Genomic DNA, 17,915 nt, shown 5'->3' with positions numbered 1-17,915 from the left:
TGGTGTAAGAGATCACTTTTTCTTTTAAACACTTGTAAACAATGGATACAATTTATAAGAAGAGAAGTATCATGCTGTTTCAAAACATCATCATCAGCATATTTCTGTTTCTTTTGACACCAACAAAATAAATAAAAAAAAAAAAAAAAAAAGGTTCGTGAGATTTTCTTCAAATTCTGTTTTACTTGAAAAAAATGTCCGAACATTCAATACGATGTAAAGATTTATATTGTTTTAAATTCTTATGCTCACTAAATATTTTTTATCACGATTTACTCTTAAAAGTAACTTTATAAGTTTTCATATCCTTTTTACATGAAAAGAACTTGTGATTATTCACTACAAAATTCTAAGACGAGAAGCTTCGCGACTTTTCAAACTACAAACTTAAATTTCTTAGAACATACACTACATCTGATGTTTCTTTCATGAGATTTCAAATATCTCATCAGATTACTCGTATTCAAGAAACCTTACAAATATATCACATAAGTTCAGCGAATAATCGCTTCATAAACTCTTAAATTTTCAACACGAGTGAATCACTTGAAGCATATACTGCACTGTAAACATAAAATACTTAAAAAAATTGTTATAAAAAATAAAAATACATTCATTTCACCAAGAAGCTTTTCTATTTAAATACATTTATTTATTTCCAAAGAACAAGTTTCTGTATTTTACATAAAATATACTTAGAATTTTCTTTCATTAGTTAATATCAAATTAACAACAATATCCATTTACTGATATTTGATATACATGTTTGCTTTAAAATTAAAACTAAAATTTCAATATATTTCTATTAAAAATACATAATGAAAAAAAATACTCATAACATCAACCAAAGACAGAAATTTAAATAGAATAGCTGTACTTATATTAGTGCATTTTTATAATCTTCATAACATTTCGATTCAAAAAAACCTATTACAAAATAAATGAAACATTTTTTTCTGCCTTAAAGAATCTCTTATATTTTTAAAATTAATACATAAAAATATATCTTCACCAATATATTTAATTCTGTCCTCAACACTTATTATAATGCAATCATGTCTTGTTTGTGAAGGATGATTTACAATGCAACCTTCGCATTTATATAGCTTTTTTATGACTGAATTTAATTCAGTTTTGATAGAGTTTATGAGTTCTTTAAAAGGTTCATCATCATCACTTACCATATCCGAACAATTGTTTTTACATTTGATTTGCAACGGTAAAATAATTTCAAAAATACTTTTATATAAAGTATTAGATACATCAGGAATAATTTCTTTCAATTTTTTTAAAATATCACAGTTTACTTTTAGGTATGTAGGTTTTAGTTTAAAAGAATTTTCATCTTGTTTAAAAACTTGTTGAAAAATACACTCACCTTCTTTGTTGAAAACTACCAACTCATTATTGCAAATGATGCTGGCACTGATATAGAAAAGATTAAATTCATATATTTTTGAGGAAAATTCTTGCCATGTTGCAGGAGTTATAACAACACCGCGTGTAGTAGGGTATAATATTTTATTTTGTTCCACACATTCACGTAGATGAATGTTCATTCTGTTTTCAAACTGATTTATGGACACAAAATATCCCCAACCAAGAGTCCACTGTGCAATCAACTTCGAACTTTCTTTTTTCTGTTCTCGATTATTCGGCATGAAGATATTTTCAGGAACAGACTTCATATAGTGGGCAAACCAGTCATCCTCTGGAAGTTCATCCTCATTATCTTCCAATTGTCGTTTTTTAATTTTCGAAATTTTTATGTTTCGGAATGTGATACTAATTCTAGGATCTTTAACGTCAGGTTGAGAGGGTATTCCGTGCATCCAAAATTATTGATTATCCAAAAATTGATTCGTTGGGTGTTTCATTACAAGGAGAGTTCCATGAGTTAAGTCCACGCTTCGAGATGTGAAATTTCGCCTGGTAAATACCATTTGACGTTTTGCACCTAAACTGATGTTAGGTATATCACTTTCAGGTTCGAGACAAGTTTCATTGTCTTTATGCGTTGAAATTTTCGCCACTCCTTCAGGATAATAGTTCAATAAAGCAAAATTATATTTTTTGCCAGTTATCGTTTCAACATAATCTTTTACATTTAGAAGAGTTTGAGTCCATGGTTCTGCACAAATGCTCGTTCCAGAGAATTCGTAACTAAGTCCTTCATCACCAAAACCGAGTACTTTTCTTCGTGGAACATACTGAGTCCCATTAATTTCAAAACTAATATTTTTAAAATCATAATTTGATAGTTCATCTAGCAAAATATCAGCTTCATTTCGTGAATAAAATTCTTCGTATAATTCCACATTTAACTCTGTATCACATATATTCCTCATATTCGCTTTTGAATCTAACGACAATTCTGAATGATATAGAAATACGTAGCATTCTTAAATAGCAAAAATTATCTAAAACATACATTAACGAAATGATTTCATCAACACTTATCGTAATACATTCTTGTCATGTCTTGTTTGTGAAGCCAGTCTTTCCGGCGTCATATGTGTAAAAATAATCATGATAGGATAGTGGGAAAGAATTATAGTGTCCTAATGTTGTTATTCTGAACCTCGATATTACATATATGCATAAGGAGAATCTTAAAAGCATCATCCACTTATCATGATAGAGTAATGGAAAATTTCTAAAACTCTGATAATCATACGCGAAAGAATGTATTATCTTAAGGTTGTTGTTGCTATTCCAAATTTGACAGTACATACAGAAGTGAAGGAAGATCCTTGATAAGCGCTGTAGACTTTACGTTATCATGATAACGTGCAGCACTCATCAAGGGTCTTCCGTCACTTCTGTATGTATTGTCAAATTTGGAATAGCAACAACAACCTTAAGATAATACATTCTTTCGCGTATGATTATCAGAGTTTTAGAAATTTTCCATTACTCTATCATGATAAGTGGATGATGCTTTTAAGATTCTCCTTATGCATATATGTAATATCGAGGTTCAGAATAACAACATTAGGACACTATAATTCTTTCCCACTATCCTATCATGATTATTTTTACACATATGACGCCGGAAAGACTGGCTTCACAAACAAGACATGACAAGAATGTATTACGATAAGTGTTGATGAAATCATTTCGTTAATGTATGTTTTAGATAATTTTTGCTATTTAAGAATGCTACGTATTTCTATATCATTCAGAATTGTCGTTAGATTCAAAAGCGAATATGAGGAATATATGTGATACAGAGTTAAATGTGGAATTATACGAAGAATTTTATTCACGAAATGAAGCTGATATTTTGCTAGATGAACTATCAAATTATGATTTTAAAAATATTAGTTTTGAAATTAATGGGACTCAGTATGTTCCACGAAGAAAAGTACTCGGTTTTGATGATGAAGGACTTAGTTACGAATTCTCTGGAACGAGCATTTGTGCAGAACCATGGACTCAAACTCTTCTAAATGTAAAAGATTATGTTGAAACGATAACTGGCAAAAAATATAATTTTGCTTTATTGAACTATTATCCTGACGGAGTGGCGAAAATTTCAACGCATAAAGACAATGAAACTTGTCTCGAACCTGAAAGTGATATACCTATCATCAGTTTAGGTGCAAAACGTCAAATGGTATTTACCAGGCGAAATTTCACATCTCGAAGCGTGGACTTAACTCATGGAACTCTCCTTGTAATGAAACACCCAACCAATCAATTTTGGATGCACGGAATACCCTCTCAACCTGACGTTAAAGATCCTAGAATTAGTATCACATTCCGAAACATAAAAATTTCGAAAATTAAAAAACGACAATTGGAAGATAATGAGGATGAACTTCCAGAGGATGACTGGTTTGCCCACTATATGAAGTCTGTTCCTGAAAATATCTTCATGCCGAATAATCGAGAATAGAAAAAAGAAAGTTCGAAGTTGATTGCACAGTGGACTCTTGGTTGGGGATATTTTGTGTCCATAAATCAGTTTGAAAACAGAATGAACATTCATCTACGTGAATGTGTGGAACAAAATAAAATATTATACCCTACTACACGCGGTGTTGTTATAACTCCTGCAACATGGCAAGAATTTTCCTCAAAAATATATGAATTTAATCTTTTCTATATGAGTGCCAGCATCATTTGCAATAATGAGTTGGTAGTTTTCAACAAAGAAGGTGAGTGTATTTTTCAACAAGTTTTTAAACAAGATGAAAATTCTTTTAAACTAAAACCTACATACCTAAAAGTAAACTGTGATATTTTCTGTGATAAGGAATTATTCCTGATGTATCTAATACTTTATATAAAAGTATTTTTGAAATTATTTTACCGTTGCAAATCAAATGTAAAAACAATTGTTCGGATATGGTAAGTGATGATGATGAACTTTTTAAAGAACTCATAAACTCTATCAAAACTGAATTAAATTCAGTGATAAAAAAGCTATATAAATGCGAAGGTTGCATTGTAAATCATCCTTCACAAACAAGACATGATTGCATTATAATAAGTGTTGAGGACAGAATTAAATATATTGGTGAAGATATATTTTTATGTATTAATTTTAAAAATATAAGAGATTCTTTAAGGCAGAAAAAAATGTTTCATTTATTTTGTAATAGGTTTTTTTGAATCGAAATGTTATGAAGATTATAAAAATGCACTAATATAAGTACAGCTATTCTATTTAAATTTCTGTCTTTGGTTGATGTTATGAGTATTTTTTTTTCATTATGTATTTTTAATAGAAATATATTGAAATTTTAGTTTTAATTTTAAAGCAAACATGTATATCAAATATCAGTAAATGGATATTGTTGTTAATTTGATATTAACTAATGAAAGAAAATTCTAAGTATATTTTATGTAAAATACAGAAACTTGTTCTTTGGAAATAAATAAATGTATTTAAATAGAAAAGCTTCTTGGTGAAATGAATGTATTTTTATTTTTTATAACAATTTTTTTAAGTATTTTATGTTTACAGTGCAGTATATGCTTCAAGTGATTCACTCGTGTTGAAAATTTAAGAGTTTATGAAGCGATTATTCGCTGAACTTATGTGATATATTTGTAAGGTTTCTTGAATACGAGTAATCTGATGAGATATTTGAAATCTCATGAAAGAAACATCAGATGTAGTGTATGTTCTAAGAAATTTAAGTTTGTAGTTTGAAAAGTCGCGAAGCTTCTCGTCTTAGAATTTTGTAGTGAATAATCACAAGTTCTTTTCATGTAAAAAGGATATGAAAACTTATAAAGTTACTTTTAAGAGTAAATCGTGATAAAAAATATTTAGTGAGCATAAGAATTTAAAACAATATAAATCTTTACATCGTATTGAATGTTCGGACATTTTTTTCAAGTAAAACAGAATTTGAAGAAAATCTCACGAACCTTTTTTTTTTTTTTTTTAATTTATTTTGTTGGTGTCAAAAGAAACAGAAATATGCTGATGATGATGTTTTGAAACAGCATGATACTTCTCTTCTTATAAATTGTATCCATTGTTTACAAGTGTTTAAAAGAAAAAGTGATCTCTTACACCACATTCGAATGCGACATGGTTTGATACGAATCTTACAAAAACGAAGAAACGTTGACATCGTTAATACATGCAAGTCTTCTAAAATCGCAAGTCTTAATAGTATGTTCGCAATTGAATCAATTTGCTAGAACATAGAAAATGATCATGTCTTAGATGTACTTCTTGAATATATAAAATTGTAGTTAGTAGGGGAAAAATGAGTTATGATGTAGTTTTACACTGAGTTATGATATCGGTGTTTGAAATGGTAATCAATAGTTACATTTAAAATGTGTCGTGAGTGTGAAAATGCAGAAATAAAAGAGCTTTGGCGAATTTAATAAACGTGGTTCAATGTGGTTGATGGAAAAATTTGTTCCATGTGAATTAAATAGTGTAAGATATGAACCTCTTTCTCTCAATAGTTAATTATTCAATTGTAAGACAATTAAACTTTAAATATATATGCATATAGTACATGTAATGATTAATATTACATTGATTAATGTAAATAACTGATGATATGTGTATTAACATAGTGAATGTTCGCTTTTATGAAGTTCTAAGCATTACTTTAGATACCATTCATAAAATTTTTATCTCATATATACAAACATGACAATATCTATTGAGTTTTCGTTTATTCTTTGGAATGTATGAAAGTTTAAATATTTTTTTTTTTAATTTAATGTAGATTGGAGTAAAATATCTGTATCTTTCTTCATTTCAATCGGTAATATCTGTATGCTGGTAAAGGTACATATGTTCGTAAGAATTATACTGTGTCACATTTTTGACAATCTTCTTTCATTCATATTAGCTAATAAGAGAATTATTGAAGTTAGTAAAGTAATGAAAATCAACGTTATTGAAAGAAAACTCTAAAAGCATTTACATTTCCAGAAATATATCAAAGTTCCTTTTCTTAAAAACAGCAGGTGTATCGTAGTTTTTATTTCTATTTCATTAAAAGCTGAACTTGTAAAATAAAAATTTTCTATTAGTGTAAGGTAAACAAAAAGAAAATCAAGAGACAATCCGTATCATGAATGAAATTCAAGTCTTACATCGGATTAAAAAGAAATATTCTGAATCTAAATCTTTATGCCTATTTAGCACAAAATGCGTTTATTTGTGTTATAAATTTAACTAAAACCATTCTTATAACAGTATGTTGCCTTTAAACTGGGTAAAAAGTGTTAAGTATATTTTCTGATGGTATTGATATACTTGTCAAAGAAGTTCTAGAAACCTCAAATGTCGAAAGAGCATATGATAAGAATCTCCTTTCCTATCGCTACGTCAGTTACAGGTTAAGGGGTGGCTTGAATGGATAAAGGTAATGTTTGTGCAAAAATATAGTAGTTCTATTTTGAAATGAGAAATAATTCGCTTTTTGTCAATTAAGGAAACTTGTGGTATTATTAAACAGAATGTCAGTGAAAGACATTGCGTTTGCATAGTGAATTATGAAGGTACTGAAAGGTAGTAAAGAAGGTGAATGAAAGAATTAATTTGAACAAATAAGGTAAGGCTATCATTAAAAGAAAAAACTGTTTAAAAGATGTATGTTAGAATTAAAAGTAAGATGTTAAAATTTAAAAGGATGTAACAGAGTAAAACCAAAGAATACTGGTAATTCCCATCTGGAAAAGAGTAATTTGAGTACGATATTGAAAAAGTTGGTTTTAAGAATTTCTTTATGCATGTGATGCAAAACAATTGCTAGTTTAGCATGAGTGCTGACATAGATGCAATTAGTGCAGGAAAAATAGTAAAATTAGTATAGTTAGTGTCTCTAAAACATGAAAAAATAATAGTGTGAGCAGTGTAAATTCATTTGAAGTACTGAAATATGACATAGACTAAATATCAGAAAATGTAAGAAATATTTTGGTATGTGTGGATGAAACACTGAACGTGGTTGTAAAATTAGAAATGAAAATTATCAACACACTTAATGGTAATCGGGATTTAAAACTAAATATGATGTTAGAAACTTTGAAGACCATAAAACTATATGAGAAAGAAATACATTTAGATATAAATGGTATTAAACTGTAAAGTTGTGAATGGAAATTTCTGAGTAAAACTGTAGATGATCTATTATGATCGAGGAATAAAACAAGTATTATAAAAATTGTAAGTAAATATTTGAATATGGAGTAAATGAAAATAATCCATATCGTTAAAATGAATAAAAAGGGGTAAAATGTTGGAATAACGAGTGATGAGACAGAAATAAAAACATTATAATAAATAAGTTAAGCTAGAATTAAGAAATATAAACAGAGAAGGGAAATCATGAACGTAAGAAAAGCAATTAACAGTTATAGACTTAAGTTTTTTTAAAAAATATTCGGTAATGTAAGGAAGATATAGTTAAACACGTGAAAGAAATTAGAAATACTGTAGAAAATTTAGTAAAAGAACTAAGATCACGAAAAATAAACGTTTCTTTTTAAATACAATTTCATACCACTAAGTTAAAGTGTGTATAGAATACTAGAGTGGTTTAAAAAAAGTAAATGAAGTTAAAATTCAGAATATATTGAACATTATAACGTTAAAAAAGTGTTAAATTGCATCTAAAATTAAGTAATGTAACAAATAAACAGCATGTGCGGGAACGTTTGTGAAATATAACATATAAGTTAAAAATCAGGGTATGCTGAAATTTATGAAAGGTATGAAAAAAAATAGTATGTGGAAGTTAAATAAATATTACAAATTAGAAACGTGTTAAGTATTAAAAAAATATGACAGTAAATGAATATGTTATTATGAACAGAAAACCTAAGAAATAAGTTAAAGTTTCATTTAAAACTAGAAAGGATAAAAGTATCAGAATAAAATTGAGTAATAAAAACAAATTATCTTGTAATTTCATTTTCATGACATGATGAACTATCATTAAAGGAAAGTCTTTTTTATATTTGTTTCTTTTACATTGTTTTCAGAGTCGCGCATTGAATAATTTTAACACCAGACTTAAAAAATATATTTCTAAAACATATAATTCACTTTTTCGTCCCTAGAGGACGCCATAAGCAATTCCTAAATACATTATTTTCTTTTTTCGTCCCTAGAGGACGCCATGACTCCGTTGCCAAATTTAAAAAAACTAACTTTAAATGAAAAGCAAGAGGTCTACAACTCAATCAGTAGTCTACGAACAACTCAACTCCACTCGAAACCACGCCTCCTAGTGTGATGACGTTGCCTTTGGCCCCGCCCTCTGTGTGACGTCATTGACCACGCCCACACCCCACACCGCGTGTCGCAGAACCCCCATTTTCTATCTACTTAGGACATACCAAAGCTATTAGCATCTGTAACACCAATTCCTTTTTTACTGTATTAAAGTTTTCTCTCTCCTTTCTTCGCATATTTACTGCTGAATAATTTAAAATATATTTAAGCAAAAGGCTGCTTTATAATAACCTCATAAAAATATTATTTTTATATTATCTTAAGCTTTGTTCGCTTAGTTTTTATATAATTTTAAACGCACCGAATTTTGCCCGCGGAAAAGTCCACTATGTGATATTGTGACTGTAGAAAATGAGATTTACTAATGGCTTTTTATTTAATTCACGGTTATTTTCAATTAAATCTTTTTTTTCCTGGAAGCCAACCTTGAATTATGCTATTCCATAACGGATATACTATAGGTGTATAAGCCTATGGCTCGACTCGCTCAACAAAATTTTGCCTAAAAGTTCATGACTTTGAAGTTCGATGAGGTGAGTGCTCCAAAGAATAGAAGATGAAAGAAGGGTGGGAATCTTTGCCCGGATGCAAAGATGCCTTTGAGAAATAGTTCCAGGGATAATATTTCAAATTTACTCATATAAAGGCATAGTTTCTCTGATAATTGCATAAACGGTCTAAGAATCAAACTTGGAACCACTTAGTCTGTTACGTAATAAATCTGCTAGTAAACAACGAAAATATATTGTAAAATGTTTAACTGTTAGGTATCATTAATGACACATTTTATGATTATAGATTTATTTATAATTAGATAAATTTTATAAATCTTTGCAGTAATAAGTACGATGAGGTATATTTAGAAGATTAATAACAGACCAATTTTTCAATTTAGACTTTTACCTTCGGTAGTCCTGCTAAGTTCCAGAAATCTACGTTTTCAAAATACGTATGGGACTTTTGTCTAGAAGATAAATGCTTTACTTTTAATTACTTAAAAAGGCCGGATTTTTTACTCTGTCAAATTCATATAACTTTCAATGAATCTACTGCTATTATCCGTATTTACTAGCAACTGTACTATAAAATATCTCATGAAGCAGAGTTTGAATCATGAATCTTGATTTGGAAATAAAAATGATCTACGATTTATTTCTTTAAACTTTGCTTGATGAAGCTTATGTAACGGTTCTTTAAACAAAGTTCTAAAGCTTTGTAAGCAAAGACAAGTATTTTTAATACAGCAATGGTATGTCGTTAATGTTCTAACTTACTACCTAGAAGTTTCGAAATAACAGACTAGTAATACTGAACTAACAAAATTACGTAATTATTTCGAAAAACCTCAGTTCGAAGCACTTTCGCGGAAAATTGCAGACCATGCAGAAAAATCGTATAAATAGATTAGAGTTTTCAAATTAAGGAATAAAGATGAATAACTAATTAAAAGATAGAATTTACTTTTGTTACCGTCTTTTAATAGAACTAGCTCCTTACTGAAATGATTAAAAATTAAACAAAGGGAATGTAAATTTACTCATTCGCTTTATTAAATTTCCAGTACAAAGTTTACCTTCGTAAAAACTCGTTACAGGCTTTACCCTTATTAAAATTTCTGGTGTAATTTCGTAAGGTTTCCATTTTAGTTTTAAATGACATTTACTATTTTAGTTCTACTATTTTGTTTAGTCTCCGAATTCTAAGATTACAGAAGAAGACTTTTGCAGAACAAGAAAATTAACTTAGAGAAAACGAAGAAAGTAAAACTCATGGTATATGTTCAGCTGATCGATTGTTAGTGCGACTTTGCTGAGGAGCTGCTGTTGTGTTCCTCTGCTACCTCATTCTGAATAAGAACGAAACAGTTAGCTACCTAATTATGGAGCAACCAATTAAATTTCAGTGAGCTTCTCGTAGCCGCTTATTGGTTAGGAAGTAATATTTGTGCGTCCTTTCAATATAAGGGATTCTTTTTGCACTTGAAAATAATTACTGTACGTTGTAAATTCTCCAATGTTTGATTCTCTAATGTCCAAATTTGAGTTTTGTTCATTTTCAACCTTAGTAGGGCTTTCTACTGAATTACGAACAGATTTCGGTTATCATTTGATCCTTCTGTCTGCGTTATTGTTAAATTTAGTTTGAGCTCTGTTGTAGGCGAAAACTCGCAAAATGTAACAGTTCAGATCAGAATTTTCCAACCATGTGAAGACTTAAAAATTTGCACTAACGCACTGCAATATGCACTTAAAAATTTAGTAACCAATTCGAGAGCGAAAAATTAGCAAATACTCCTTCATAAGTGCATTTAGAAAGGAAAAAAGGAAAGGAATTTCAAAATTCACATCACAAATACTCTTATATTAAATTGTTTTTTGCGTCATATATAGTAAAACTAAAAACATTAGAAATGGCCATTGAAATTAGACAACGCAAATTTACACTCTATAATATTGATACAACAAAAATTATTTTCCATACTTTTGTATTTTTCGTTATTATTCCCAAACCTAGGTCACTGTGATATCTAGCCCTCTCATCCAAGTAATCTACTCTAATGTTTCTCTCTAATGAGTCTACTCTAATGTTTGATGTGGCAAAGTGCAGAATTCGCTTAAGATATAAAAGTAAAATTTACGTTCCTCTGTTACAAGGAACTTAAATTTATTTTTTAAGTCTTTCTCCTTGAAGGCAGCTAATAGTAGAATTGTGGGCTATTTAAAGGCGAAATGAATCAAAGGGCTCGATTTTGGGGTCGATTTCACAATTTTTATAAAATATTAATAAGCTATATTTTTCGAAGTCTTTCCTTATATCGGAGTTATTTTGAATCTCAATTATTTCTGCCTCCGATACAGCAGGATATTCAGTAAGTAAAAACTGAAATACCCATGGTACTTTTACTGGTGATGGCATAATTTAACTTTACATTCTTCTTTCCGAAAAACTGAAATCAGTTCTCCATACATAGACATCTCTTTCAAGAAAATATGAAAATTATCTTTAGTTGCTCTAAAATTCGAAAATAGTTTCATAAATTTATTCTAAAATTTTCAATCAATTCACATTTTTTTTTTTTTTTTTTTTTTTTTGGCTGGCTTACTGTCAGAGGCCGCTTTATTGATGTAGCAATCGAGTTGAAAAACCTTAATCATCATCAACTGTTTCTGAAACGGAACTACTTCAGAAGACCTTAAACGTGTTCATAAAATATATCGATACGAGAAATATATTGTATGAACTTTGCTATATGGTCGAGTGATATTTTCCCTTATTTCTAAAGATTTATTTTTCTAAAAGCGTTATTACTGTTTTTAAATCTCGTGATTTTCTGAAATTCCAAACGGTAGTTTGCAGACTGTATGTCGAACAATCCTGGTCCAGCTGAAAGATAGACAAGTACGGCTAAGTTAAGAGTGTGTTATAACATAGAAAAGTAAACTATTAAAATATTTCGGTATTTCTTTTCCATTCGAGCAGTGTATATACATAACTTCATATTATACCTAATTTAAATTTATTAATTAACAAAGAAAAACTTCTAAAATAAAAATGAAGAGTTGTTCTTCACTCGATTATGGCATTTTCTAGACTGTCAAGCAATCCTAAATTGCTGAGTATTAAATTTTTAGGGGTTATTTGTTATTTCAAAGATGTGGTAACTTTATTTTTGTCATAAGCCTTTTCGAGAATAAATAAGTATGCTAGCCATCAGTTCTTTCATAAGAACAGTTCTATGTGGTTATCTTTTTCATTGAATCCCTGTCAGTTTTTCTATCCTTGTGAGAAGATTAAGAATTTCTATTCAAAGAGAAGAGAGATAATGATTTGGATCTGTATCTTATAAATAAGTTATTCTTTTCAGTAAAAGGAGATACTCTTCAGAAAACAAAAAATTTGGACCGTACATTTTTCAGATTATGCGAAAAATTCAAATAATAATGATAATAATAAAAATTTTACAAAATAAAAGATATAAGGTATTTCTCCCGCCTTCTTAGCATGCCTTCTTGTTGTGGTGGTCTGCACGCTGGGCGCGTATTCCAGAGGTACGTGGTTCGATTCCCGGCGAAGGCGTTGCTAGTTTTTCACTTCTCCTGTTTAAAAAATACCTAATGTCTCTACAAAGATATTCTTTGCATAATATAGCTGAAGTGCTACTAATCACTCCATATCACCATTAATTCATTTTACGAATTATTGATAATTAAGTTCAATTATTCTTAAGCTGCAATAGTGAAATTTAGTTAGCTTATCTAGTCAACTTAACAGGTAAACCTAAATAACGAAGTGCAATAATCCATCTGAAAAGATTTTATTGAGATATTAAGCTTGCTGATTGCAACAAAAAGTTTTGCTTCCAATAAGAATCATCAGTAGCTTATGTATGGCATTTACTCGCGTTCAGTTTGCCAAATGCCCCTCATCTTTCTGATCAATGGTCTACAAGGATTCTCTTGCTTTTCAATCAGTTTTGGGAGGCTGGCTGAAAATATATCGCAGGCTAAACGCTGTCCAAATTTAACATCTTGAAAGCGACTTATTTTGTGGTAATAACTGGTTATTGCTTTGAGCAATTTTCAAACAGTTGAATAAAGAAAATGTAAGTATCAAGCTATTACATTAACAAAAGCACTTATTTATGCAATTACAGAATAGTCTTCTACCAGCGTAGATATTTATGGAACGTCCACCATAGAATGTTCTACAACTGACGGACACTTAATCTTGAACATTCTTACCTGATCGTTGGGCAATGACGTTTGCAATTTTTTGCTGTTTTCTCCATTATAATGATTAAATCTTTACGTTTCCTTTTCATAGGAACAGTTATTACATCGTTTCTGTAAATAGCGAATCATATGACACAATAGACATTCCGCACATTTCAAGTACCTATTTGCACAAAAAGCGGCAGCTGCGTTCTTGCCGTTCAGATAATAATATTTGAAAAGCGGTATCTCGACAAAATAGCCCCCGGCAAAATAGACTATGACAAAATAGACCACGAGAAAATAGTGCATGAAACAAAATAGCCTAAATTTAAGGCTTTCGAACTGAGTCCCTCGAACAGTATTTAATTTCTTTTTGTATCTAAATATATGCGGGCTGTAAAAAAAAAAAAGAGTGCCACGGCGCATGTATAAATCGGTAATTACATAATGCAAGCAAATGCAGTATAAAAATATGGACTTTCAAATTTGATGTACGCATATCTACATATGCTGGCATTAAAAAAATTACAACCATTTATCAAGTATGATGGCGTAGTAATGATTTCCACACATAGCTTATCGCGGTATGCAAAAGCTTTATATTCTCTGGTCTATATTTCTAAATTATAACTGCTATACAATTTACAGAAGATCTGCATGTTTTGCGCAAAAAAGTATCTAAGCATTGGAATAATCTTAAAATATGAGGGTCAATAAGGACTGATTTTGATGTTATTAATAGTTTTGAATGCTTTGTTACTCTTTAAAAAGTATGTAAAGTACAGAAAATATTTTAATTCATTTTTAGATACTAAAGCTGAATGTAAATTTTGTTGAATGACATAAAAAGTAAATATTCGCATAAAGATTTTTAGAATTGAAACTAGACATAAGATATTTATAGTTATATTTAGGCTGCTTTACCATGGGCTGTTTGTCATGAGCTATTTTCTCGGGGATATTTAAACAAATCATACTCAGCGTAAAGTTTTAATAATTATGAACTCTGTTGTCGCACTAACATTTTTATGCAATATTAGTTGTCATAAGACATTTGAATTAAGCCACATGTCAGCCTAGCAGTTTCACTTTTCATACATGAAAGTCAATTTGAATTTAAATTTCTCATTTCTTTTCTCCATCATCAGAAACACGTGCACACGAATTTTGACAGTATTTCGTCGTCTGATTATTCCTATAGTACGAGTTAATTATAGAAAATTTAATCTGAAACCCGATGTAGACTTACTGTAGCTTATGGTATGTATATGTTACCGCTAAAGCTCGAAAGCCGTTAATGTGTCCATTACCTAACCTAATCTGGAAATTAACTGATTTGCTACGTTAACGTGCGGGATCAAGAGTTTTCCGCATTTTACCTATGTAATGTACCTATGTATGTACATTAGCGATTTCCGTACAGTTAAAGTTTAAAGGTTTGTTTCTCTCATTTCCTTTCTCTACTCCTTCCCCCTCTCCCTCCACTTTTAGATGGGTTTTGCCAGCGTATTGTCGTTGCCGGTTTTTTTTCCTCATAATTCGTGTCGGCTGCCAGGGACTAGCATAATTAGTCTGTTTTCAAATTCATTTCTGCCTGTTAGCGTTTGAGTTTGTGCCGTGATTTTTTTAAAGCAGAAAATTTAGGTCCATGTATGCAAGCAAGTACCGAATTGGTGAGTAAAATGTAGAAATGATTCTTCGCAATCCTCTTTAGCGAAGATTCAGAATATATAACTGTTTTAATGACAAATCCAAAGTACATTTCATAATTGAAGATGTAAAGCGAATAAAAGTTTCCAAGAAAAAAGAATCATATCGAGATTATCAAATAGTTTAAAGGTATGATGTGTTGACCGTAGAAGGCTGTAAAAAACTCATCGAACCGTTGTTAGATGTGCGAGAAAGTTTGGACACTTTCTCGCACTTTCCACACTTTTCCACACTTTCCAAAGAACTGTTTGAAACATTGCATTCTACTAATCTGTCAATTGGACACGGTGGAAGAGACACAATTAAAGTAGCAAGCAATTAAATACACTTTATAAAAAACATTGTCCAAGCCCAAGTAAAAATGGTTTTGAATTTATGCGAATTTTGTCAATAAAAACAAAAAAGGGATTGTTGTAAAGCCAATTATTTCATCGCATTTTAATAACAGATCTGAGGTGAATCACGTCGATTACCAATCTCAATTAGATTGAAAGTTTACGTTTCTGAAATTTATACCAAGACCACTTAACAAAATGTGTTGTATTGAAGCCGCTCACCTCAAAATGGCGGATGAAGTAGCCTGTATCTTGCTTAATATATTTCTTCCTTTTGGCGTCCTAAGTATTTTTCATTCTGATAACGGACGCGGATTTTATAATAAAAATCTTAAAATGTGAAACACAGCTGTGGTCAGAAAGCAAAATGATTAATGACCTAGACGCAGTCAAAGTCAAGGAAATGTCGAACGAGCAAATCAAAACATTGAAAATATGTTCACTACTTAGATGGCTGATAACCAATCTAACAAGTGTAGTGAGGGCATCGATTTGTACAATTCATGAAGAATCGTGTCTATCATTCTGCAATTAAAAGAATTCCATACGAAGCCATGTTCGGATGTCCCGCAAAAGTGGGATTGTCTTCTTCTATTCCAGAAATAATAAAGAAGATTTTTAAAAATAAGAAGATTCACAAGAGACTGCGATTATAAGATCACACTCAAATCTTACTCAAGAGAACATCCAGTCATCCTCTGCTTCTACAGAATCACCTATGGAAATGCAAGAATTTATCGACAGTAATCCTAAACTGCCTTCTACATCTTTGACAGAGGATACAGTTATGCGGAATATTCAGTTACCCTGCACTTTCAAGGAATCACCTCTGCATATTGAAGAAGTCATCACTGAGTTACCATCAATAGAATCACCATCATAGTTTCGTACAGAGTCTGTAAAGATTGTTATACAAGACATGGTCTGTATTGTTTGCTCAAAAGCAGTCAGGTGCTCACAAGTGTAAATTGGGTGACATGCTTGTCCACGTAATGTTTGGTAAAATAGATCCTAAAGAAGAAGGGTGTGAGGGTGTGGTAAGAATGTATTGTGCAACATCCGTACAAAGAATAAGGGTCAGAAAATCAGCTTGATGAAGCCAAGAAAGATTTAGAAAAGCAAGCAAAGAAAATGCTAGCAATTTCTAAAGCACCCAAATGTCAATTAAGGTCTTGCTATGAAATCTTAGTAAAACAGAGGGTGTCTTTTATAAACTTGGTACTGAAACGGATATTTTAAAACAATTGCGTGTAAGATCTGAATTCAATGTTTTCAAAGAGAGACTTTTAACGAAAGAAGATGTCTCCGCTGTAAAACTATCTTTAAGTGAGACAACAATAAATCAGTTCCTTGGTACTAGGCAGGTTTTAGAAAATGTTACTGAAAATCTAAATGTACCACGTGCCTTTTACAAACACTAGTTGCTGTGTAACTCGAAGTGTCACCAGCCTTTAGATCGCACTAATAGGTAAGCATAATTTTACAAATTCATTTCCTTAATTGAGATAATATTTTAAACCGTTTGACGCTTTCTGTTATAGTTTTTTAATTGACTGATGATTGATTCTAGCAATTAATTTGTTGATTGTTTGATTTTATTAACCTGATTCTTTAGATATCTAAAAATAAATAAATAACATTATGTTAATTTAAGCGTCCAGAAAAGTTGCTTTTGTTCCAGCAAAGATCTTATTTTCACTTTAACGAGTTCCTAGTAGGTGATATGCAGATTGCCTAGTTAATTTGCAGATTACCTAAATAATTTGAGAGATGAAAAAAATGTTTAGCACTTTAACGGATCACAGAACCTTCAAAGTGGTGTTTGTGTCTTCAAAGTGGGTTGCTGTCATCTAGATGGTCTATTTGTCTTTATAAATGGTGTCAAAAATTGTTGGTGTTTTTATTTTTAATCATTTGATTGTAAGTTTTCAAATTCCTTAAACCAGCAATAAATACAACAATAGCAGCATTAAAAGTTGAAAATAAGCTAAAAAAGATAAAATAAAAAGTTTTCGGAAATCTTTGTTGCTTTTTATATTTCGTATTTTTATAAATTCATACCTTTGGCTTCTCATTTAGTAATCTTACCTGTGATATTTTATCAGATTACAAATTGTGATTAATTTTAAAATGTCGTTTTATCTATATACCTGCAAGGTTTATTTTAATTGACATCTTCCTTCAAATGTTGAATGTTTCTTGCATTTCTACTGTTTTGGCTACTTGATCAGAAAAAGTAAATGAATTAAGTGTAAATAACGAGGGAAAAAAACTAAGTTCAAAAGGAGAGTTGTTAACCTCAGTCCTGTTGTGATGAAACACCTGTTTTATTGCCCTGCCTTTTGTGCTGTGCTATTTGTTGGTTGGCGAGTTTGACTGAAAGTAAGTTACTCATCGCAGAGCAGTTCAGTCAGGTTGTTAAGTTGT

At 30.4% G+C, this 17,915-nt stretch overlaps 1 long non-coding RNA gene across 1 annotated transcript in view; it reads right to left on the bottom strand.

The window, feature by feature from the left end:
- Window positions 1–17,915, bottom strand: part of LOC146992883 (uncharacterized) — a 47,700-nt gene that overhangs the window by 26,177 nt on the left and 3,608 nt on the right. The gene's annotated exons all lie outside the window — the stretch shown is intronic.

The sequence above is a fragment of the Stegodyphus dumicola genome, chromosome X2 (assembly GCF_044657685.1).
Source record: "Stegodyphus dumicola isolate Sdum_Otavi_A_Nest chromosome X2, ASM4465768v1".
Classification (NCBI taxonomy): Eukaryota; Metazoa; Arthropoda; class Arachnida; order Araneae; family Eresidae; genus Stegodyphus; species Stegodyphus dumicola.
This window is presented reverse-complemented; position numbering and strand designations above follow the sequence as displayed.